At 33.1% G+C, this 25,337-nt stretch overlaps 1 protein-coding gene and 1 long non-coding RNA gene across 2 annotated transcripts in view; one reads left to right on the top strand and one right to left on the bottom strand.

Annotated features, from left to right (window-relative positions):
• The window catches only part of LOC126883564 (laminin subunit alpha-1), a 490,753-nt gene that overhangs the window by 181,170 nt on the left and 284,246 nt on the right, over positions 1–25,337 (bottom strand). The window lies entirely within an intron of this gene.
• Positions 2,590–8,278, top strand: LOC126882997 (uncharacterized). Its single transcript, XR_007697447.1, has 2 exons — positions 2,590–2,701; positions 8,121–8,278. It is a non-coding gene; the product is annotated as an uncharacterized LOC126882997 (long non-coding RNA).

The following is a 25,337-nucleotide window of genomic DNA, read 5'->3' as shown; positions in this document are numbered from 1 at the left end:
TTCTTGATGTTTACGTTGTGGTTGGAGTGGAGTGCTAATTTAAATATCTGCTGGTGTGGGTTTGTTTTCTGTAGACTTTGGTTGCATACCAAAGTATGAACTAGCTGATAATATAAAGTATCATCTAAGAGTTGTTGGTTCAAATAATTTATGTATTGCTCTCTCTACAGGACGGTAGAATTGCTTTTGTCACTAATACCATCAGATCAGTGTGTTATTTTAAGGATGTGGACCTTTTTTTTTTTGTAAATTAGATCAATATCAGAGCTAGCGTAGGGAAGTTTATGTGAGAAGTTGGTGAGAATGTTGTTGGTAGATGATTTTAATTCAAGAAGGTCATTGGCTTCAGAGTAAGATAGTGTGTTTTCTATGTCGGCTACGAAATTGCATACAGAATAATCCTTAAAAGAGGGTATTAATCCGACTTAGGTCCATGAAAACCTAAGTACTCTGAAGTAATCACCAATATTAGATACTCTGACGATACAGCCTTTCTCGCAGAAAATTTACAAGATCTTCAGACACTACTAAATCTATTCATTGAAGACAGTTATCGGAGAGGCCTTAAAATCAACATTTCAAAGACAAATGGGATGGCAGATGGAAAGATTAATATAGATCAAGGTCTGCTATCTATTAATGGACAGGAGATAGAACGGGTAAATCATTTCAAATACCTTAGCAGCTGGTTAAATATAAATTGTGACTTTAATGAAGAGATAATAACCAGGATCAAAATACAGGGTGAGTCATGAGGAACTGTACATACTCCTACCTCGTATAGAGGTCCCTATTGGGAATAACAAATGACCATTAAAGAGTATCTGCTCCCATTGTTTAATAATATACAGGGCGAGTTTCGCATTTTGGCAGAAATTTTTATTCGTCATAATTTTTGAATGGTCAGATCGATGTGTCTCTTATTTTGGTCAATCGTTACACTATTACCACCTAATCAACTGACTTATTCAAACTAGAAAAAAATCAGGTCCGGCTTTAAAAAATTAGTTCGTTTGGGCTTAGAAAAAATTTCACACTGTATACGCTTTTTGAAAACTCTAATAGGAGTTTTACAAATTAGACAAATAGGCAATTAAAATGGCATATTTATTTTTTCTCCACACGATTACTTAATTTTTTATTAAAAAATCAAATTTGTCAAAATCGCAATTTTACCATAAAAATAAAAAAATTAAACAACGTTTTTCTTAAAATTAAAAGTTTCACCATTTTTTTTTCTATAACACGTCTAGATCTAAAACTCCCGATAACACTTCTCTTTGGGACTCTACAGTTTAACATAGACGTGATCAAATAGATCAATTTTAAATTTTTTCACTTAATTTTTGCGATTTAACTTTGCAATTCACGAATCTGCACCTTTTATTTTTAAAAATTCATAACTTTTACGAGAAGAAGACTGAAAGTCTACAACAATTGTCTTAGTCTTCACAATGGTAAGAGATATGTGCTGTAAAAATTTCAGAAAAAAATTTAAAATGGAACGTTGTAGCGAGTTAAACCGTGATTTCGTCTTGTTTTTTTTTCATTTTTAGGTTAAAATTCCGATTTTGACAAATTTGATTTTTTAATAGAAAATTAAGTAATCATGTGGGGAAAAAAATAAATATGCCATTTTAATTGCCTATTTGTCTAATTTGTAAAATTCATATTAGAGTTTTCAAAAAGCGTATACAGGGTGAAATTTTTTCTAAGACCCAAACGAACTAATTTTTTAAAGCCGGACCTGATTTTTTTCTAGTTTGAATAAATCAGTTGATTAGGTGGTAATTGTGTAACGATTGACCAAAATAAGAGACACATCGATATGACCGTTCAAAAATTATGACGAATATAAATTTCTGTCAAAATGCGAAACTCGCCCTGTATATTATTAAACAAGGGGAGCAGACACTTTTTAATGGTCATTTGTTATTCCCCATAGGAGCCTTTATACGAGGTAGGAGTATGTACAGTTTCTCATGACTCACCCTGTATTACGTAAGGCTTTTATGACCCGGAAACCAGTGTTATGTAACAGAAACCTGTCGATGAATATTCGCAAGAAGGTCTTAAAATGTTATGTGTGGTCTATCCTATTGTATGGTTGTGAGACATGGACGTTAAAAACCACAATGCTCAACACATTAGAAGCATTCGAATTATGGTGCTATCGACGAATCCTAAAGATATCGTGGGTTTCGCACACTTCCAATGAATATGTTCTTCAAATGATAAATTCAGAACGTCTGCTCATAAGCATCATAAAGAGGAGAAAAACAGAATACTTCGGCCATATAATTCGAGGACCTAAATACCATCTGTTTAGCCTTATAACACAAGGAAAAGTGGAGGGAAAGAGATGGATTGGTCGAAAAAAACTTTCATGGCTGCGTCATATTAGACAATGGTGTGGTTCCACAGTAGAAGAATTATTTCCCGCAGCAGCCGATAGAGAAAGGTTTCAGGAAGTTGTAAACATAATGAGGGCCAACGTCTGAATACAGACACGACCCAAAGAAGAAGAAGAAGATGAAGAAGAAGGTCCGAGTGATAGAAGTTTCAGGGTATTTCTGGGAATTTGGGTGGGGGACTTCTGTATGAGCTTTCCTAACGTTCGGTTGTGTGACAGTTCAGTGTGGAAGTGATAATTCAAAAAAAACGCAGGCGGCAAAAACAAAATAGGAACTACATAATAGAGGTAACTAACAAATTTCCTATCTGTTGAATTCCTAAATTTCCTGTACTTTCTTTGAATAAAATAAATTATACATTATCTAGTTAGGTAAAAAAGAGACAGCTTTGCATTACAGGGTTAATTATGGGGGATACTACGGGGGGGGGGGCTATCCCCCCCGGTGATGAGGAGATGTTAGATAATATAGAAAACACTGAAAATAATAGTAGTTTAAATAATACACCATTGCTTGATAGCAATGCTAATTCAATCACTAATAATAACAATGAAATAAAAAAAGGAAAAAAACATTTCTATTATCAGTACACTGATACCGGTCCCTTTGAGGTATTTATGGAGTCAAAAGGCGATAACGTCGGTAATTATAGTTTTTTGAAATTAGCAAAATACATCAATGACAAAAAAATCGAGAATGTACTTAAACTTAGCAAAAAAGGAAAAAACCGAATTAGCGTTGCTTTCAAGAAATGGGAGGATGCTAATAAATTTGTTTTAAATGACGTGGTCAGAAATGATGGATATGAATTGTTTATTCCGGCAAATAACGTAACATGTAGGGGAGTCGTTAATAATGTAGATACTAGTATATCTGATGCAGATCTAATCAAATTTTCGGGATTGGCTTCGGTCAACATTAAAGTACTAGAAATAAGACGATTTAAACGAAGGTCTAAATATGACAAGGAGAAATATATTGATACAGAAACGGTCGCATTTACCTTTTCGGGAAAAGTAATCCCGAAGGAAGTGAATATATATGGGATCCCTTTTAGGGTAAAACCATACATGATACCAGTGGTTCAATGTTATCGGTGTTTTCTTTTTGGACACACAAAAAATCTTTGTAGAAGGGGAGAAAAATGCAAAAACTGCGCGGAAAAAATACATGAAGGGGATTGTTCGATGAAATGTTTACATTGTAATAGCAGCTTTCATATAAGTACCTATGAGGAGTGTCCAGAGTATGTGAGACAGCGGAATATTAAGGCTGTCATGTCTCTGGACAATCTTTCATACTACGAGGCATGCGAGAGATTTCCTTATGTTTCTACTAGAAAATCGCAAGAGAATAATATATTCAGAATGAGCCAGGAGGAATTCCCAACATTACATAAAACTCAAACAAATAATTTAGAGACAATTCCCATCAATATGCGATGGATAGAAAATGTAAAGAGTAACCCTGAACACCTGTTTAGTAGAAAAATTGAGAATAACTCAAACAAAAATAAAAGAAAGGCTAATGAAACAAATAAGACATACAATAAAGAAGTACACAATCAATATTTATTATCTCCAAATGGGAGAAGCGAAGAGAGAGCTCGTGCAGTAAACAATGAGACTCCTGGATGTTCCCGTACAGAGCAACTAGAGAGGGACACAGAAAAAACACTGAATGCGATATTAAAAAAACTAGATTGGAAACATAAGGAACATATAATCAATTACTTGAACCAGCTATTTATACATGAAAGCTCATCGAACCAAAAGTTGCTAGATTTAGATGGATATCAAGAATCCACTTATTATCCAATGGAACATAAAAAGTTTAAGCAGTAACTATAACAGTCTGAAATATTTCATAAGCGAACATAGACCCAAATTAATTCTATTAAATGAAACTTGGCTAAAAAATAATCATCACTTCTATCTAAGAGGATATGAAATACATAGGTTGGATCGAGGGGATGGTTATGGTGGCCTAGCTACTGTGGTTCATAATAGTCTGGATCACAAAATAGTATATAGGTATAATAACAATGTTAGTAAAATTCAAATTTTAGCAACAAAAATAATAGATTGGGACATTACAGTTATTAACATTTATATCCATCCTAGGGCAAAAATAAATTTAAATAGTTGGGTTGGACGCATAAATAAAATCAGGGGAAATAAAATTTTAATGGGGGATATGAATGCACATAATGCACTTTGGGGAAGTCAAGTGTCTGTTAATGTTAATGGAAGAATCATTGCTGAATCCTTAGAGGATTTGGATCTAGTTTGCTGCAATGATGGGAGACCCACGCGGATTACCCTACCTGGACAGAATGCCTCAGCGGTAGACCTAACACTAATTTCCTCGGAAATTGCAAATATATGCCAATGGGATGTGTTAGAGGATTCTGGAGGCAGTGATCATTTTCCAACTTCTTGCAAAATCGCAATTGTAAATGAAAATATAGTAACACAAAAAAGTCATAAAAGAAATACAAAGAATGTCAATTGGGAGAATTATGCTTCAAAAATAGAAGACTTGATGAAGAATGGGTGTGAAGACTATAATTCATTTACACAAATTATGGAAATGGTGAGTGATGAGGAAATACCTCTCTTGAAAACAGAAAAATCTATAAGAAAAAAGAAAAGCCCTCCCTGGTGGGATAAGGAATGCTCTAATTTAATAAAAACAAGAAAAGAAAAAATTAAAAAATATAAGGAAGAAGCAAGCAATGAAAATTATATTGAAATCAAAAAAATATTTGCATACAGTAAAAAAATATTTAAAACAAAAAAAAAGAAATAGCTTCAAAAGCTTTTGCAATGGATTGACAAGGGACACACCTCTATCTGAAATATGGCGAACAGTTAAGCTATTCTCCACATATCAAAATGCTGTAATCCCTGCTAAACTTCCCAACAAAAACATAGCTCAGAACATATTAAATAATTTGGCAATTGACATAACAGATCCTGAGTTCACGGTTACCCTAACTAACGAGGATGTGGAGGACATTTCAAGGCAGGAAATAATAAGTGTCATAAATAAAAAGGATAAGGCTACTGGCTTAGATCTTGTAACATATAGCATGATAAACAGACTTCCCCTGGTGGCGCTAGATGCATTGTCAAAAATATTTAATCAAATAGTTAAAAGAAACACAGGTTTTCCACAAGAATGGAAAAACACCCTTGTCATTCCCTTTTTAAAACCTAATAGAGACCCTTTATGTGAGGATAATTATAGAAACATAGCTCTAGAGTCATGTGTAGGCAAAATTTTGCAAAATATAATTAAATTAAGAATAGAACAAATAACGGAAAAAAAATCGATACTAAGCCCTAAGCAGTTAGGTTTCAGAAGAAACAAAGGGTGCAACGATAACTTAGCTTTAACAATTAATTATATTAGAACTGGATTTAGTAAAAATTTAAATACAATAGGAATTTTTTTGGATATCAGTAGGGCATATGATACAGTCAATATATATTTGCTATATAAATACTTATTAAAGTATGACATCCCAATAACTTATGCAAACTTGATCTTGCAATTTTTGCTCAACAGAAATATCTACGTTAAAGACAAATCAAATAATATATTAGGCCCAATGCAAGCATCCACTGGATTGCCTCAAGGGTCTCCACTCAGTCCAATATTATTCAATCTCTATACTAGATCCCTACATGATTTAATTAACCATGAGATGGAGTGTTTTCAATATGCAGATGATTTTGTAATTCTGGTGCAAGGATCTGATATATACAAGCTAATTAATTCCTTAAATACCCATATAATAAATTTACAGGAGTGGTTTGAGAAACACAACTTTAAAATTTCAGCACACAAATCAAAAGCAATAATATTTAGAAAAAGAAGTCAGGCTTATAACTTCCCACATTTGATATATCAAAATATGGAAATTCCATGGAAAAATGAAATAAAGTATCTGGGATTTCATTTACAGTGCAATTTGAATATGACAATTCAAATTAACGACATGATAACTAAAGCAAACAAAGGAATAAATGTCATGAGAGCAATTTGTGGTACAAAATGGGGAGCTGACCCGAACATTCTTTTGAGTTTATACAAAGGAATAGTTAGATCTCATTTAGATTACGCAGCCAATCTTTTAAACCCCTGCAGTAAAAGTTTGATGATGAGGTTGGAACAAGTACAGAATGTTGCCTTGAGAATCGTAACGGGTTGTCTACGTTCTACACCCATCTTAATATTGCAAGCAGAGTGTTCAGTAACAACGTTACAAGTTAGAAGGGAGATACTAGCACATAAATATATACTCAAACAAATGCCGGAAAAAAACAATATCATAGTAAAGAGTCTAAATAAGCTAAATGAAGCAATAAATGCAAACAATAGATTCTGGAGGAACAAGGTCATACCAGATTACTCACTAGCATATACAAATATACTCAAAAAAACAAAAAACATAATTAGATATAAAATCAATCCTATATATGAGGTAGAAAGAAAAACTCTTCTATACCCCATTACAATTAAAAGTCTAGAATTTGAAAAATATGAAATTGAATCGAACGAAAAGTTCATAGCTAAATATGGTGGAATATATAATAATCATACCCACGTATATACAGATGGATCAATAGACCCACAAACAAATCAATCGGGATTTGGAATTTACATCCCAAGCATCAATTATAAATATTCGTCACGACTCCATAACTATACACAAATCTGCACAACTGAAATAATAGCGGTATACAAAGCCATGTCGGTATGTATTGAAAAGGAAATCATGAAAGCAGTGATCTTTGTAGATTCAAAAAGTGCCTTATCCAAAATATCTAGTCACAAATGGGACCAAATGGATTATGTAACTATAATGACCAAAAAACTACTGGTAGATGCAAATAATATGGGATTTTCAATAGGATTAGAATGGGTACCGGGACATCAGGGGATTAAAGGCAACGAGGTGGCAGATAGCTTGGCCAATATTGGGAGAGAATTAAGAGTACCATATGATGTAAAAAACATCAGCGCAGATATCTTTTGTGTTACAAAAAAGAACATCTTGACTCAATTTTACAATAACTGGTATTCCCAAATTAAAGGTAAATATCCGGACTATTATGGACTGCAGGGTAGTTTCCCTATAAAACCTTGGTATAACAAATGTGGATATTTGGGTAGGAACAATATTACTAACCTTAATCGTTTACGAAGTGGACATTGCAAAACTCCTTGTTATCTCCACAAAATAGGCAAAACGGAAACACCGATATGCGAATGCGGTACTATGGGAACATTGGTACACATCATCTTTGAGTGCCCCATAAATAAACATAGAGATATGGATTTGTATCTAGAACTAATAAAAGCTGGAATAGACAGTCCAATATCTTTACAGAGCATTTTATATAAACCCTCGAATAAAGTTATTAAGATAATCAATAAATTTATCAAATTTTTTCAAGTAGATCTATAGAATTTTCAAAAAATAATAATAATAACAATAACAATAAATAAATACTTCAGAAAATACAGGGAATCTCCTAAAATGTCAAAAATTATATTTGTATCCTTAAAATCCTTAATCCTAACCGAAGGTAGCCAGCCCTAAACCTATGTGAAAATGTTTGGAAGCTACCCCCAAACGAGAAAAGTCTTAAGTTAACCTTAAATGTTGTAACACTTTTCCCCCTCTATCTACAGAAAAACAAGAAGAAGGACAAGGACCACATAGGACCAAAAAAAAAATAGATCTGAAGTTGACAGGACACCTGGTTGTGCATTGCCTTGAGCAAGACGCGCATAACCAATAACATGTACTGGGTAAATGATTAAAAAAAAATCGAAACCCAAAAAAAAAGGAAGAAGAAGAAGAAGGGAATTTGGGTGTTTGTGAAATGTTTTATGCATTTATCATGAAATGGAAAGCGACTGAAAGGAGTACTCCCTAGATTGTTTAATTTATTTTGGAGATGAGACACAGATTACTTCAGAAAGAGGGTGTATTTTTTAATTAGAGAAGCTTTATAGCTTTTGATCAGCTAGAAGCTGATTCAAAATAGTAGAGAGTAGGAGAGGTTCAAGTTGGAAGAATATGTGTTTGTTGGATAGGGTGCCCATGGTTTGTAAGATATGGTAGATACGTGTGCGATTGTGGGTATCTCTTCGTATTTCTGCATTGAATCAGAAAGGTTTTCTTTGCTTCGGTTCTCGACAGTTTGTCAATAAGTTTGCTCCCTCTTGAGTAATAACATACAATTTAGGCCATAGGTTGTCTGATGGTCACGGAATATATATGTAATATATCTAAAGAGCATTTAACAGGATAAATGCAAGTCAAACAAGTATTAAACTATAAAAATGAGATATCGCGAAGCCACTTCGTTCCTTATTTATTACCGTGTTGTCACCACTTGTTTCCTAATCGAATCGAAACAATTTATGGCCGCTTGTTGTTATTACCACAGATTTGTACCTCTTTCTTACAAATATCGCCAATGTCAGTGTAACTGGACGAAAGTTGTGGCGGTGTTTTATTTATATCCCTGCGGGCTGCCGATATACCATTAATCAAGTCGGAAGACATTCTATATGAATATAATTAAAGTATTTATTTATTGCATGTTACGAGGAGAAGTAATGTTTTTATTAGTTCAATAGAGCACCGTCCATTTGTTCATGGCAGCCATGATTTTTGATACTACGTGAAATAACGTTTTCAACATTAATATCACAAGAGAGTGAGAATAAATTGGCAATAATGCGACAATTTTTAAAAAACTTTTTGCCTGGCAATTGACACGAGAGCCCGGAGGACTCGAGTGATTATTGCCGAATGGAAACAAGTTTGAAAAAAACTGGAGCACTATTTTCTTATTCATTCTTACTATCGTGTGATATTCGATACATTATTTTTTAATACTTACATACAAAATTCAAGTCTTTGTATAAAAACATTCAGTGACATTTATCCCAATTAATATGACACACATTTTTCACCTTGTCAAAGTGAACAGCACAGTTTGGCAAATATTCAGACAAAGATATCAATAAAATATTAGTTAACATTATTTATAAATATAGTTTTATTCATGATACTGATACTGATCTGCACTCTAGATTACATAAACTATACGAGTAAGGGTAGAAAAATGGTAGAAAAAAAAATGTTAACATGACTTTGCCTGTAGAAGGTTGAACTCTGAAGGTCGCAAGCATTTTTGGTTCTCTGACAAAAGGCGAAGAACGCATGAACATTATTTTCGGAAAAAATTGAAATAAAGACAACAAACATCAATGCAAACGGACAAACCAAAACTTGTATGTAAGTTCTATTATCCTTATAAAAACAGTCATGCTAAATGGCTTGAAACACTGAGAAACTTGAATTTTTTTTCGAAATTTTTAGTACACATAAAATCGGAATATGAGTTGTTGTTGTCTACAATGACCATAGTATATATTTTTTCTACAACCACTATTCAAAATGCACTTTTATCTACTCTATCTCATATTATGTATAAGTTTTTAGTTTGTGAAAACTTTCATTATAGATAGCAGTGCGTGAAGGATTTAAAGTGTGAGTGAAGTAACAATGTATTTTAAATGGGATTTACTTTTTCGCACTGTTTTTTGGAACACTTTCATATAATCAAATATCCTTAACTTTCGCGTTGTCATGGTGATGACATGTGAGCAATAAATTACAACAAAAGTTTTGACAGTTTTGTGGTTCGAAAGAAGTTAGAATTTTTTTATGTCAAAGTTCTAAAAATTGTAGAATAGAAATGAATTCCAGTGACGAAGAGTTACAGTTTTTTTATTTGTTTATCGTAGATAAAATATTGTATGAAACTGTGCGTGAAGTACTTTTTGCGAACTTACGCGATGTATAACATCGCGTGCGTTCGCAAAAAGCATACTTCACGAACTGTTTCATAAATAACTATTCTGCACAGTTTTATGTTAAGAAACTTGACATTTTCTCACAGTATATGATATATGAGGTTAGTGTGCAGAAAAGTGACGGTTCTGTGCCGGAAAGTTCTTTTCTGCACAGTACCATTACATTCCACGAAAATAATTATAACATCTTTTGATGAAATTGTTTTATTTGAAATATCAGATTTGATAGTACTTTTCAAAAAAGAACCGATTTAACTACATCTCATGTCCGAGAAATCTGGAAAATTCGCTAATTTAACACATTATTTTTTAACTTTAAATTTAGTATTCTACAAATGACTACCTCATTCTGAGTAACTTTATATATTCTGTTTACATCTGTGGTTAAAGTGTAGACAAATATACAGGGTGTCCCGAAAAGATTGGTCATAAATTATACCACACATTTTGGGGTCAAAAATAGTTCGATTGAACCTAACTTACCTTAGTACAAGTGCTCATAAAAAAAGTTACAGCCCTTTGAAGTTACAAAATGAAAATCGATTGTTTTCAATATATCGAAAACTATTAAAGATTTTTTATTGAAAATGGACATGTATCATTCTTATGGCAGGAACATCCTAAAACAGAATTATAGTGAAATTTGTTCACCCCATAAAAAATTTATGGGGATTTTGTTCCCTTAAACCCCCCCAAACTTTTGTGTACGTTCCAATTGATTCATTATTGTGGTACCATTAGTTAAACACAACGTTTCTAAAACTTTTTTGCCTCCTAGTATTTTTTCGATAAGCCAGTTTTTATCGAGATGCGGCTTCTTTTTCAATATATTTACGTAAAATTTTTATGGGGGTTTTGTTCCTTTAAATCCCCCAAATGTTTGTGTACGTTCCAATTAAACTATTATTGTGGTACCATTAGTTAAACACAGTTTTTTTAAGACTTTTGCCTCTTAGTCTTTTTTTTATAAGTCACCTTTTATCGAGATGTAGCTTCTTTTTCAAAATATACCTAAAAATGTAAATTATAAATAAATTTTCAGATTATTAACAGGTCTCTATAACCGTACTTAACCATATATATACAAATATGTGGTGCATTCGACAAATATTCAAAATATCTCGATAAACACTGACTTATCAAAAAAGTACTAAGAGGCAAAAAAGTTTTAGAAACATTGTGTTTAACTAATGGTGCCACAATAATAATTCAATTGAAACGTACACAAAAGTTTGGGGGGGTTTAAGGGAACAAAACCCCATAAAACTTTTATGGGGTGCACAAATTTCACTTTAATTTTTTTTTAAGATGTTGCTGTCATACAAAATGTCACATGTCCATTTTCGATCAAAAATCTCTGAGAGTTTTCGATATATGAAAAAAAATCGATTTTCAATTTGTAACTTCAAAAGGCTGTAACTTTTTTTGTATGCACTATTTTATATAGGTAAGTGAGGTTCAATCAATCTATTTTTGACCCCAGAATCTGTGGTATAATTTATGACCAATCTTTTCTGGACACCCTGTATAACCTGTAAGACAGTTATTATACTTAATTATCGTATAGAAATTAAATTATGAATGTTACAACTGTTTTATTTTACAATTTTATTCTTAATAAACATTTTATAAATATCAATTAACCAATAAGGATTTAGCAACCTCAGCAAGATACGTCGAATGAAGTAGGTATATTTGAAAATCTGTGTCTGCATAAATATAACGTCAAATGTGACATTACTTTATAATAATAATTATTTAAAATAGTTTAAGTTCAAACACATTAAGGCAGTACATTAATTTTTTAACTGATTTCTGTGTAATTTGTTTAGGTATAAGGAATTTAAATTGATTAGTATTAATTAAATACAGTTTAAAATTTATAATTTATTATTATAATAAATCTTCGTTTGGAAATTGTGATTTTTATTTTTAGCAAAAACTGTGGTTGTACAAAAAGTATAGTATGTAATACGTGCAGAAAGGTGATTTCTCACTCGTTTGAATTGCGGCACTCGCTTGCGCTCGTACCGCAACTTTTCAAACTCGTGAGAAATGAGTACCTTTCTGCACTTGTTGCACAATATACTATAAAATAAAGTAGCAATGTATTTAAAATACCTACATATTAAAAAGAGATATAAAAAAACTTGGGAGGAAATTTTTGTAACTCCTTTAGAAAGGTTTTGAAATGAAAATTACAGAGGTTTTTGTTTTATTTTTTACTTTTTCGGAAAATAAGAGAATTACTGCATCTTAACAATAACGTGGGACACTCCGTATATAGACAAATATTACGCATAAATATTAGACATTATTATTACAGAAAGGTATGCGTTAAAATATATCGATATAAGGTTGACAACTAAAAAATTATTTAAAAATCGATACTATTCTATCTGGAATCTACAATCGACCAATGCCCTTCATACTAAAAAAATAAGATTAGATCGGTATTACCGTGGTACTGATAAAGATTTTTACAGTTTCTTCAAAACTAGGTCGACTAGATTTCGAAATATTGAATACAATAAATTGTTAGTAGTTAAAGTTTTTATCTACAGTTTTCATTCTGATTACTCAATTTGTTTCTATTTATTGCTTTAAATTTGTTGTTAATTAAATTATAATTTTTATCAGTGCAGTGTTGGGAAATAGATTAATAGGAGTCTAAGTAAAAGTTCATTACAGTCATTAGACTTATGCTTTTTCTCTTCTTCTGTTTCACTCATTCATTTTTACTACTATTTTTACTACATTAACTACAACTACAATTAACTACAATTTTGATTTAAAATAAGTTTATTTTAAATAAGACACGATAAGAGGAGAATAACAATTTATTAAATCGGGTTTAAAAACAAATATGCAATGATGAACGCGGTAATAACCGGCAAAATAACGCAAAAGATGGACAACATAATGCGTTGTGAAATAAAAATAGATGAAAATAGTAGAGGTGGTAGCACTCCGCGGTTTTTTCCGGAGCCGAAAAAACCGTGGAGTTGGGAGACCATTGAACATATGAAACAATTTTGAACCCTTTTAACGTTGTAATTCCTTTTAGCCTTCTTTTTTGGATATGATGAATAGCTTATATTCAAAAATTAAATTATAAAGACTACACACTACGCCGGCGCCGGTCTGTCATGAATTCTACAAAAATCTGAGGACAAACGAACAAGTATGAATGCTGATGATATTGGATTGGAAACAGATGAATAGGTGATTTAAGGGAAAGTTTGTGTATTTTTTTTATAAATATTTGGCAGAGTGACCAAATGATTAATTTTTATAAAAAGAGTTGTTTTGTTTAGTTTTTTTTCTCCTCAAACTCAAATAGTATATTATAAGAGTCTAATAGCATTTTTTTTAAGATGGTATGACAAAGACTGTCAAAGGGGTGATACACACGCGAGTAAGTACGCGAACTTATGGCTCGACGACCTTTTTCGCGCGTGTATCACAGCAAGTACGCGTATTTTAAGTCCGCCGAGTAAGTACGCCGTCGATCCAACAAGTTTGAAATTTTACTCGTAACCCGTACGTGTATCACTGCCACGAGCAGCGAGCCTCGAGCCATCATGTTATTGCGTTTAAAGTTACACTTATATTTTCACTAATTAAGCAAATTGCCTAAAAATAATTCAATCGTTTATTGTTGAAAGGAGACAAGTTACATTTTATAAGTTTTGAGAAAACCGTAAAACACTATTTTAAGCTATACCAAATTATTTTTGATTATTTGTTTTTTAGTAAACCTGATTATTTATAGGCTGTTTTATCCTCCCGATGAAAATATTACCCTCTTATCTATGATATTTTGTTTGTTACCCACACTTTTCGATTTCGTCTTTTTTATTAGTATTAAAAATATATAACACGATAGGATACGATACGAAGTATATAATACGATAAAATTCCTAAATAGCACAAACCACCGACGGCGACCGCGATCTTTAAAACCGCGTACTTTAAGTCTGCCGTGTATCACCGACGGCGAGCAGAGTAAGTCCGCGATCTTTAAACCCGCGTACTTAAAGTTTGCGTGTGTATCACGCGCTTCAGAGACTAATGGAACAAAAAAAACCAAGCTAGGCTTAAAATACTGAACAACAGTACGGTAGAAACCAAAGAGGAATATACTACAAGAAGACGACAATTAAAAAAAACATCTAAGATTTAAAAAGAGGAAACACAATAAAGAAAAAATTGAAAAGCTAGAAGAACATGAACAAAAACATGAAATAGAACTTATTCTATAAGGAAATAAAACTTTAAAAAAAGGTTTCCAACCAAGAACAAAATTATGCAAAGACAAAAATGGGGACCTAATAGCAGGCGAAAAAGGAGTGCTAAAACGGTGGAGAGAACATTTTAAAGAACTGTTGAATAAACAAAATCAACGTTACGAAATAGAAGAGCTAAGATTGGTAGGAGAGGCTGACTGAAGTAGATCAATATGCACCAACAGAAGCAGAAATAAAAGACGTAATAAAAAAAATGAAAAATAACAAGGCCCCAGGATGCGATACAATAACTGTAGAAATGTTAAAATATGGAGGACATAGAATACAGAGTGAAATAACAAAGTTAATACTAGAAATATGGACCAAAGAAATAATGCCGGAACAATGGAAAATTGGGGTGATATGCCCTATGCATAAGAAGGGAGATAAGTTCTTCTTCTTTAAGTACCGTGCCCAAATTTTTAGGCGTGGGTAGCTTCCATAACAATTTGCCGATATCGTTCTCGATCTTGTGCGGCATGTAACAATTGATCTGCTGATAAGCCAGTCCATTGACGAAGGTTTCGGAGCCATGAATATTTCTTTCGACCAATTCCTCTTTTTCCGTCGATCTTTCCATTGAGTATTAACTGCAGCATCCTGTATCTGCTACCTCTCATTATATGCCCCAGATATTCAAGTTTTCTCTTTTTTATCATCTTCATTAAGTCACCTTCGCCTTGACCTACTCTGTTTAAGACTTCTCTGTTTGAAATGCGTTGAACCCAAGATATTCTGAGCATTCTACGATACGACCACATCTCAAAGGCTTCTAATTTGTTCATCATGTTAACCTTCATGATCCAGGTTTCACATCCATATAGTAATACAGGATACACATAACATTTTAGGAACTTGATTCTTAGTTGTAAGTTCAGCTGAGAGTTGCTCAGAATAGATCTAAGTTTCATAAATGCTCCTCTTGCAATTTCTATACGAGTTTTAATTTCTTCATCCGGATTTAGTGTCTCGTTTATCCAAGATCCTAGGTATTTAAAATGGTTAACTTTTGTTATTGATTCATCATTGACAATTAGTTGCATAGGGCCGACGTCTTGTTTACTAACCACAAGTAACTTTGTCTTTGTTGCATTTATGTTAAGTCCGTTATTGGAGCATTCCCTAGTGACTCGATCTATAAGGAATTGAAGATCTTCGATATTTTCAGCCATGATCGCGGTGTCGTCTGCATTTCTGATGTTGTTAATAGTTTCTCCCCCTATTCGAACTCCACATTGTCCTTCCAAGGCTTCATTAAAAATTATTTCGAGTATACGTTAAACAAAGTTGGGGATAACACACAACCCTGTCTGACACCTCTTTGAATGCAAATTTTGTCTGTTTCTTTGCCGTCTACCAGAATAGAAGCTTCTTGATACCAATATAGATGTTGTAAAAGTCTCAGATCTTTATCGTCTATTCCAATCATTTCTAGATATTCAAACAACCTATTATGTTGAACTCTATCAAACGCCTTCTCAAAATCTATAAAGCAGACGTAAATTGGTTTCTGTACTTCCCATGATCGTTGAAGTAATGTTAACACTGAGAACAAAGCTTCCCTTGTTCCCAATCCTTCTCTGAAACCGAATTGTTTGTTTCCCATTGTCTCTTCACATTTCTGCTTGATTCTATTAAGAATTATCTTAAGAAGTAGCTTGAGAGAGTGGCTCATGAGACTAATTAGTCTAAAGTCTTTACATGATGATGTATTAGGCTTTTTTGGGAGTGGAATAAATGTGGACTCTAACCATATCTGTGGCATCATGCCAGTCTCGTATATATGGTTATAAATGTTTGTTAGTTGTGAAACATTGTCGTCATCCAGAAGTTTGAGCCAGTCTGATGGTATTTGGTCAGGGCCTGGAGATTTCCCATTTTTGCTCTGTTTGATGGCTTTCTCTACTTCCGCTTTTAAAATACTAGGACCAGTATTCGCATACTTTGTGGTGTTAAGTGGTGGCCTCGTATCCAGGAAGAGCTCTTTTATATAGTTAGTCCATTCTTCCTTTTTTTCATCCAAGTCAAGAATTATTTTACCTTTGGAGTTTCTCATAAAGTGAGGAGCTCTTTTTCTCTGAGTGTAGGTAATTTCTTTAAGCTTTTTATGTATATTAAACTCGTCATGTTTTCTTTGTAGTGCTTCCATTTCACGACATCTTTGTTCCATCCAGTCCTCTTTTGCTCGCTTAACCTCGTATCTTATTTGTCGATATATCTCTCTATACCGAATCTCGTCTTTGCTTTTCCAATTTCTTCTTTGTTGAATAAGGTCTAGTATTTTATCGGTCATCAAATCCTTTTTCTTTATTGGGTCTTTTTCTGGTTTCAAAACTTCGTTTGCTATGGTGACCATGGCGGAATTCATGATATCTAGATTTTGACCGATATTTTCTTGTCCAGATCTTTCTAACTGTTTTTTGATAAGAGATTTGATGGAGATAAGTTAGATTGCAATAATTACCGGGGAATATCACTACTCAACGTTGGATACAAAATATTTAGCAAAATATTGGAAGGAAGACTAAATAATATAATGGAACAAACAACAGGGGATTATCAAGGAGGATTCAGGAAAGGCAGGTCAACTATAGACCAAATATTTACAGTAAGGCAAACGCCGGAAAAATTCTACGAGCGGAATACCGAACTACATCATCTATTTGTAGATTTCAAACAAGCTTATGACTCAATAATTAGAAAGGAATTATAAAGCGTAATGCAAGAGTTAAATGTGCCAAAAAAACTAATCAGATTAGTAAAACTATGCCTAACCAACACCAAAGCAAAAGTAAGGATCCAAAATCAACTGTCCGATGAATTTAGTAACATTAATGAAGGTCTAACACAAGGGGATGCAGTGTCAACAACACTTTTTAACCTTCGAGTTGTAACAAGTAACCAGGAAAACTCCTATAGATAGGGATGGTACAATATTTACAAAGCTCAATCATGTCGTTGCCTACGCAGATGATATAGACATAATCAGCTGGACATTAAAAGACCTAGAAAAAATTTATACATATTTTAAAGAAGCGGCACAGACTATGGGTCTAGAAGTTAATGTCTCAAAGACAAAGTAGGTACATGATAAAAACTCGGGAAAAAGTACAAACGAAAGGCAACATATCTCTTAGTGGGCAAATATTTGAAAGAGTGGACCGTTTCAAATATTTAGGCCTAGAAAGAGGTGGATTGATGGTATTAACCAGGATTTGAAAGACCTAGGAATACGAGAATGCGAAAAACAAGCAAAGGAAAGAAAACACATGCCAAAAGAAAAAGCAATTACAGAGTGGTGTATACAAACTGACATGTGGTGGCTGTCCAAAAACTTACATCGGTCAAACTAACAGAAACTTTGACAAACGCATAGCAGAACACAAAAGGGCTTTCAATAATAGAAAAAACAGATTGTACATTATGCAGTTCACCTTCTAGTTCATATCACTCTTTTAAAGAAGAGTTTCAAGTCCTTCATATTCAAAATAAAGGTGTTAAGCTATATTTATTAGAATTTATCGAAATTGATAAATTAAAAAATATAGATAGAATTCTGAATGGCCAACTTAAGTCACACAGCTCCGCACTCCATAACCTCGTCAGTTAAAGACTTTAAGTGCAGACACAGTAAAATATATCAATTGAGAAAGGCACTCTGCCGAAACAGCTATAGTGACATTAATTTGTAAAAAGAATGTGTGTGTACTTAGTACGCACGTAAGAAGTTATACTTCTATTATATGATTTCAACGAAATAAATATACTTTAAACAGTTTATTTGTATTTTATTTAAATATTAAACTAATTTTAATACTTACTACTTTCCAGAAATTTTTATTAAAATAATATCAAATATTAAAAAAACGTAAAGCAAGTCAACAACATGATGTGTTCCTAAAGCGGTCACCTATCCAAAATATAACCGCAGTAAACACTGCTTGACTACGATTATCGGGAGGCAACCGTGTACGTCAGTCTGCTATGGCCGTAAAATTGATAGCAATATGAATTATTTTGACAGATTGTACAAATAATATTAAGATTGCTTTTTAATCTTCTTTTAATCATATTTTAATACTTATCGGAAGAAAAATCCAAAGACACAAAAAGTATACAGTACACTCCCTCTATAACGAGAATTGAAATGGCGGCCTAATTACCTCGTTATAAGCGGATCTCGTTATATCAGACAATCACTTTCCAAACAAAGATTGTAAGCACGTTGAAAAGATAGCCCTATCTGGTTATTATTCGGTAAACCCTGGTTTACCGAATCTCAAGACTTTTTAATTAGTATAAAGTTAAAATTTTGCTTCCTGTGCTATTTTTTATGTTTAATTATAGTGTTTTTTTTTAATTTCACTATCCTAATTCGGTCTCCTAACCTTACTTCACCCATACATACATTTTATTGCTATTCATATAAAACATCATGCTTTATTATTTACACAAACTTTGTAAAATTGTTGTAGCAACTATAACAATACTGACATTGCAAAACGGAAATATTCGCTGTAAAAACTGAAAAAACAATAAAAAAATACAAATTTGCCACACTAAACAACGTTTGTTTGGAAATGTTTGGACAAAATCTGACATATATGTCAATAAAATTTGACACTTCTACGTCATCACTCCTCCGGCCGTCTATTGCGCTTAAAGAAGTATAACTTTAATAAATTTTGTGGAAGTATTGAAAACAAAAGTTTTCAGTGTTTTATTGTTAGCATAAGGATAAAGAATAGGATATTTTTTGTAGATTAGTACAGTTAAGAATAGTTTAAAGAATATGAGTTTGCTATTATAAGAATTCAGTATGAATAAATGTCAGTAACGATACTTGAGCCTGTGATATTATCGATGCATCCCTACGATAAATAACGTAACAATTTACCTCTGCTATCTGCAATCTTCCGACCGACAACGGTCTGAATGGAAATTCCGGGATAATTACCTTGTATGTTGGGCTGTGCGCTTGCAGAGAAATACCTTTATTGTTTCTAATAGTGTTAAAACTACACTACTATGTACACCTGGACAGCTTTTAAATTTAACCGTATTCACTACATAATTCATTTATCAGTATTATCGATCTTTAAACAAAAGATGTGTAGGAAACAAGAGTAAAGTGGAAACCAATGCTGAGAAATACACTGATCAAAACGAAAAAGGAGCCACTTTGCCACTTATAAAGATGTTCGTAGGTTTAAGCTAATTCTTTTTATGAGTATGTATATCTTTTTTATTTATCTATCTATCTACAGGGTGATTGATTAGTGGGGTAAAGCTCAATAGATCCGCTATAGTAATAGATAGCAATAAAAGTTAATAACAAAAATTGTAGCCAACTTTGAGCTTCACATTACAAAATTAGTTAGAATGTTACAGGTTGTTCGATAACACAGTGGCAGACCAAATTTATGTTTTTTTTAAATGGAACACCCTATATTTTATTTTATATTCGAAATCCTGTTAACTTCTCCATCACAAAAATATAAAGGTTTGTTATGTTATACAGGGTATGTATAAAGTTATACCTAACCAATTTTGTATGAAAATCGTAACAAGTTCAAGTCCCTGTATAAATAAAAATAAGCACAACAGTAATTTGGTTTATTAGTGCCATATTTTTTTATTTATTGTCAAAATTTTCAAGAATTATTGACATTGCTAATTTTCTTTATATTAAATACAGGGTGAGTCAAAACGCAAGTACATTATTTTCTCAGTAATTTTAAATGGAACACCCTCTATTTTATATCACTATTAAAAAGTACCATTGCCGTTCTTTAATTTTTATACAACATTCCCTATGTTCAAATTTATTAGTTTTCAAGACATTTTCATTTTTAAGAGCAAATTATTTTAGGTGTTTAAATTTGTCTAAATTTTAAGTAAGCCATGACTGGATTGACAATTGACGATTACTGATTATCAATCCGGTAATCAATGTAACAATGTAGCAAACAAAGAAATAAAAATAATTTATTAGTAATACATTTTACAAAAAAAAAACACACAGAACCACAACATGCAACATTTTTGAAACAATTAAATACTACTTTTTTATGTAAATGTAACAAACAAAGAAAGAAAATTTAGTAATAAATTTTACAAAAAAACACATAAACACAAAATACAACATTTTGTGAAGACAATTAAACACTACTTTTGTATGTAAATGTAACAATGTAAAATAAAGAACGAAAAATAATCTATCAGTAACACATTTTGCAAAAAAACATGTTTGAAAAAATTAGAAGCTATATACATAAGGTGTTCAAAATTACCTCCTAACACTTTTATGCACGCCTAAAAACGATCATTGAATGAGCTACGTACTATACGAAGCATTTGTAAATTAACACATCGAAATACACTTTGTATTCTATTTTTCATCTCATCCCTTGTTGTTGGAGGTATTTTATAAACTTCATTATTAACGTAACCAGAAAAAAATTAGTCCAGTTTATTAAATTCTGGTGATTTGGGTGGCCACGCTACTAGGGAATTGGGTGGCCACGCTCATTGAAAAATGAAAATATCTCGAAAACTAATAAATTTAGGGGTTATTTTTATTTATTCCATTTCAAATCACTCAATTTTGGAGCAAAAAAAATTTTGGACCTCCGATTTGTCTGAAAATTGGTATATAGCTTCTGCGGGCCGTAAAAATAAGATATTTAAGGTCAAAAAATCTTCTTCTTCTTTTTTTCTCAAAATGTTATTTTATGCGATTTTACAGTGATTTGGTGTTTATTTATACAATTTTGCATTTTCTATCGTAAAGTATCAATGGAAAACATAATATTTTAATAGAAGGGGCTCAAAAATGTCATTATATGGCATTATAACAAGTTACTTTGATTCAAAACAAGCTTTTGATTATATTTTATAGTGTAGAAAACGTTAAAATACCGTTTTTTACATTTTTCTCCATTCCCAAAATAGATCAGAATCCATTTGGCTGAAAATTTGCCCACAGATAGACAAAACGTAGGACTTTAAGTGGTGAGAAGGATTTGAATTATATTACAATACCAAAAAAGTTACATTCAATATTATAGTCAAAAATATAGGCGTCTACTGTAAGTACAATTAACTCGAAAATATCGACCTCACGACAAAAATTGTTAAAAAGAAATTGTAATAATTGTAAATACGATTTATTTGGAACAATTTCAGTTCCTACTATTTTTGTCGAAAAGTTAAAAATGGCGGAGATATTGAGCAAAAAAGGTTCTCCTTTAAAATCAAGATGGCGGCTAACGTAACGGAGGAATTCATTCGTGATTTTAAATTTAGGCTACTATTGACTCCCCTAAAGATCAGAAAAATAAAATTTTGGGCAGCTCGGCATTCAAGGTCAAATGCTATCCCGACTGGACTAATATATACTTTTGAGTCTGATATTACTGCATGTAACTTTTTTGGTATTGAAATATAATTTAAATCCTTCTAACCACTTAAAGTCCTATCTTTTGGCTATCTGTGGGCAAATTTTCAGCCAAATCGATGATAATGTGTTTTGGGAATGGAGGAAAATGTAAAAAACGGTATTTTAACGTTTTTTACACTATAAAAATTGATCAAAAACTTGTTTTGATTCAAAATAACTTGTTATAATGCCATATAATGACATTTTTAAGTTCTTTCTATTAAAATATTATGTTTTTCATTGATACTTTACGACAGAAAATGCAAATTTGTTTAAATAAACACCAAATCACTGTAAAATCGCATAAAATAACATTTTGAGAAAGAAGAAGAAGAAGATTTTTTGACTTTAAATATCTTATTTTTACGTCCCGCAGAAGCTATATACCAATTTTCAGACAAATCGGAGAGTCAAAATTTTTTGCATGAGTGATTTGACATGGAATGTACCTTAGAAATAGGGAATGTTATCTAAAAATTAAAATAAGGTATAGTATGGTACTTTTCAATAGTGATATAAAATACAAGGTGTTCCATTTAAAATTACTGAGAAAATAATGTACTTGCGTGTTTTGACTCACCCTGTATTTGATAAAGAAAATTAGTAGTATCAATCATTCTTGAAAATTTTGACAATACGTAAAAAAATATGGCATTAATAAATCATTGCTGTTTTACTTATTTTTATTTATACAGGGAGTTGAACTTGTTACGATTTTCATATAAAATTGGTTATAACTTTGTAAATACCCTGTATAACATAACAAACCTTTATATTTTTGTGATGGGGAAGAACAGGATGTCGAATTTAAAATAAAATATAGGGTGTTCCATTTAAAAAAAATTTAAGTTTGGTCTGCCACTGTGTTACCGAACACCCTGTAACATTCTAACTAATTTTGTAATGTGAAGCTCAAAGGTGGCTAAAATGTTTGTTATTAACTTTTTTTGCTATCTATTACTATAGCGGATCTATTGAGCTTTACCCAGACTAATCAATCACCCTGTATGTAAGGTTTTTTATAGCTGTCGCCGCCTTCCTTCTTTCAGCCAACGTCTTCAGTCGTTTCTGTTCTGCTCTTCTCCGTTTCTAAGGTATCGTCTTTCCATGGCCTCGTCCACTTCATCCCTCCATGATCTTCGGGGTCTACCTCTTCTTCTATTTCCCATTGGGCTCCAATCCGAAATCTTGGATAACTACCTTGTACGATCTGCTCTTCTGACATCTCCTTCTTTTCGCTATAAATATAGCGAAGTTTTTGTTACTGACCTGTAAATTTTCTTGCGAAAAAAATATAAAATAAAAACAGCGTTGCTAAAAATTGTGTGTATGGGCCCCTCCAAGCGCTTGTCCTTATGAGGGCGGTTTGACAGCGGTTGACGCCGCGGTTAGCCGACGTTTGTATCGTGCACATGAGAGCGGTTGACTGGTGGTCCTATTCCTCCCCTAGTTAACGCTTTGTCCACATGAGGGCGGTTTGCCAACGTCGACTGCGCGGTTTACCTGTTTTCCTTGGTAACTTCAAAGGCGGCATTAGGGTGTGGTCAAGTAAAACAGGTAAACCGCCCAGTCGACCTTGGCAAACTGCCCTCATGTGGACAAAGCGTAACTTACAACCGCCGCGGTTTGACGACGGAGCGGTTGCATGTGTACGATTCCATTTGTTCCTTGGCAACTTGAACCACGGCGGTTGGGTTTTTCAGGTAAACCGCGACGTCGACGTTGGCAAACCGCCCTCATGTGGACAAGCTGTAACTCGCCGAACTCTGTACAACGTCCAGGCATGCTTCAATCACATTTCGAATAGTTTATTAATCTAGTTGTTCCCATTCTTCCACAAGAACTTCCTCGACATGTTGTAGGTCTCTTAGTGGTTGACGATCCTTCAAGCGCTTCCCGTGTGTATCCAAATTTGTTCAATGGGAATTAAAGCTGGACTCCTTACTGGCCACTTCATAACGTGAATATTGTGGATAGTCAAATATTTTTGCACTATCCTGACCACGTGCGGTCTCGCATTATCTTGCGGAAGGGTAAATTCTGGACCCATATTTTCAGCAAATGGGACATTTGGTTCAAGAACTTCGTTAATGTACCGCTCTGTCGTCTACGCCCCTTGTCGATTAACTACTAGGTCAGAGCAGCCATTCAAAGTTATCACAACCCAAGCCATAATTGAACCTTCGCCAAAAACCTGGGTTTCTTGAATTGTGGAATCCAAAAAGCGCTCGCCTAGTCTTCTCCAGACTCATAACACGTTCATCAACATGATTTAAAAGAAATCTGGACTCGTCAGTAAACATCACGTTACTCCATTGTGCCTGGTCCAATTCATGTGTTCTTCAATTCATTTAAGTGTTCAATTCATGTGTTCAATTCATGTGCAGGAGTCAAACGAGGTATTCTAGCTGGCCTTCTTGCATTCAACCCATGTTCGTGAAGCCGATTACGTTTGATTGAGTTTGAGTATTTACTCTTGTAGTTCGACGATCTCTGATGCTGATGGCCCATAGTTATTAAAGTCGATTCTTACTAGCTGTAGTCGCCCCTACACGATGCGTATTGTGTACACCAACAATACCCTTCTTTACACCGACAATAAATTGATGAAGAAATTGACGAAGTTCTTCAAAGTCAAATTTGACGTGTACAAAATGTATAGTTTGTGGTACAAAGCACAATTTAACATCCAATTTTACACACAGATCACCTAAAGTGTTCTATGATTTTACCGTGAATCAAAAGAAAACAAAGGAATTTTATATAGAACAGGTCCTATTAAAGGACATATTTTATTTTGTCAAATTTCTTCATTTTCTTTTTATTCACGGCAAAATTGGATGTTAAATTGTGTTCTGTACACGTCAAATTTAACCTTGAAGAACTTTGTCAATTTCTTCATCAATTTACTATTGGTGTAAAGTGGGTTTTAGGTTGTCTTCTAATAACTCCATACATTAAGGGCCGGTACTTTCTGTCCCGATTAAACCCCCGTTAGGGGAATTTTGTCATGCAAAGTACCGGCCCTTAATGCCTGATCCAGGCTCTATTTATCGCAGCACGACTAATAATTTAACATTTCTGCTGTACGGGCGGCGTCTTGACCGTAACCTTCTTGAATTAAAGTTGTTGCCATAGCAATTTGAATATCTGTGAGATACACTCTGCGCCTTCGGAGCCTTCCAAGCACATCAAAATCCATCATTAATTCTTAACAACTTTAAGAAACTTGTTTTTTTTTTCAAAATAAGTTATCATTCAAGTAGCACAGAAAACGACAATAAA

The sequence above is a fragment of the Diabrotica virgifera genome, chromosome 4 (assembly GCF_917563875.1).
Source record: "Diabrotica virgifera virgifera chromosome 4, PGI_DIABVI_V3a".
NCBI classification, from domain to species: domain Eukaryota; kingdom Metazoa; phylum Arthropoda; class Insecta; order Coleoptera; family Chrysomelidae; genus Diabrotica; species Diabrotica virgifera.
The sequence above is the reverse complement of the archived record's forward strand: the minus strand, read 5'-3'. Positions and strand labels throughout refer to the sequence as shown.